The sequence below is a fragment of the Hipposideros armiger genome, unplaced genomic scaffold, assembly GCF_001890085.2.
Source record: "Hipposideros armiger isolate ML-2016 unplaced genomic scaffold, ASM189008v1 scaffold_1744, whole genome shotgun sequence".
Lineage (NCBI taxonomy): Eukaryota > Metazoa > Chordata > Mammalia > Chiroptera > Hipposideridae > Hipposideros > Hipposideros armiger.
Genome location: NW_017733094.1, coordinates 21,142 through 22,948, shown reverse-complemented (window position 1 = coordinate 22,948; position 1,807 = coordinate 21,142). Strand labels below are relative to the sequence as shown.

The 1,807-nt window shown below is 44.1% G+C and overlaps 1 pseudogene; it reads left to right on the top strand.

Annotated features, from left to right (window-relative positions):
• Window positions 1-374: 374 nt before the first annotated feature.
• On the top strand, window positions 375-1,398 carry LOC109378108 (double homeobox protein 4C-like; annotated as a pseudogene).
• Window positions 1,399-1,807: the final 409 nt, after the last annotated feature.

Below are 1,807 nucleotides of genomic sequence, written 5' to 3'. Positions count from 1 at the left end.
AACAACTTGTGAAAGATGACAGAACTGAGCATTTTTTTTAAATGAAAGAATTCTAAGTAAACTATCTGTCTCCATTAGAATGAGCAACATAAGAAGGATAGGTATACTAGAAAGAGAAGAGAGGGAGAAGGGAACAGAGAGCCTACTCAAACAAATAATCAATGAGAACATCCTAGACATATTGAAAGAGATAGATCCTCAAAAACTAAGAAACAGTACACCAAATTATCTCACTCCAAAAAGGCCTTCTCCAAGGCACGTTATTTTGAAACTGTCAAAAATTAATGACAAAGAGATTGATAAGACTTGTGTCCTGAAGAGCTGCTCAGCTGCCTACTTGCTGTCTCTGTGGAATCCAGGTACCTCTTCCCAAGATGGGTTTGAATAGCACTGCAAGTGGCATACTACAAAAATAAACCTGGCAAGGCAGGACTGTTTACAACCAGAGTCAAAAGGATATCTTCCAAAAATGGTTTGAATACAGCCCTTACCCTGATACAGCTACTAGGGAACAGCTATCCAAGGAAATTGGTGTTCCAGAGTATAACATTCAGATTTGGTTTAAAAACCACAGAGTAAAACAGAGACAATTGGGATCTGGATCCTTAGAAAAAGATCAAACCCAGGGACAGGACCAGCATAAGCCTTGGACTCAAGAATACTTACCAAAAGAAGCCAGACAAGACCAGACATCCATCACAAGATCTCAATCAAACATCCTAGTTCAAGCCTCTGACAGGAACCGAATCCCTGATATTGCAACCAGGAAAATACTGGATAACCAAACAGGCATTCCGGGATCAAAAATTCAAATGTGGTTTCAGAACCAAAGATCTCTGTTCCCAGGGCAGAGCAGAAGTGAGCCTGTGAATTCCTTGCCAGATGGCCCAATTGGGACACCACACCTGACAGCTCAGCGGCACCAAATTGACCTGTCCACTCTCTCAGGCTGGTCTCATCCTTTTCCTTCCTCCAATTCTTTCAGCTGGAACCAAACATTTCTACCTGCTTTTCTCCCATCCCATGTGTCCTCTGTCCCTTGTGTGAGCTGAGGACCAAGTGTCGTGATGGTGCAGCCCACGCAGGATGTACAGGAAGAACTCGCCCTCTACTCTGACACTTACAAATTACCTGCCAATACCAATGACTCCGGGAGGGTCCTCTCTGATACTCACACTCATTTCCGGCCTCAAAACCAAGAAAAATTCCAGAATCACAAACAACAGACTGGCACAGGAGCACTGCAGTTGAAAGACTATTGTCAGCCTCATCCTGAGCACAAAAAAACACCAATTGCAGGATCTGGGTCACGTGGACTTATCTTACATTATGCAATGGTGGGATGAGTGCTGCCAGGTTCTGACTGCAGAATGGGATCCTGGAGAAGGGATACATTGAGCCACTTATGGCCACAGCAGCACACAAGTCCGCTGGAGAACCTTCTCATCCCCTCAGTCAATTGCACCAATATGTAGAAACCTCAAGCCTTTAGGTCAACTCCCGCAATCCACAGATTTTTCAGGGAAAGATAATCCTGAAACTTTCTGAGTCCTGTTCTGATCCACAGAAAAAGGACACTTCAGGACCCCAACTGTGCCTCGTGAAGATTTCTAGGCTCTGCTCCACAAGATGCAAAGCTCACTTTCAAGGAGAGGAAAAGGTCATTCTCAGAACCTGGTCCAGGCCTCCTTTCTTTGGAAGCAGAATCTGTGCAATTTAAAGGACAAAGAACAATTAAATCATCCTGTTCAGTACAAGACTAATGTAGGGGGCAGGAGAAACCACTTGGAAACCCGAACAAAGGTTT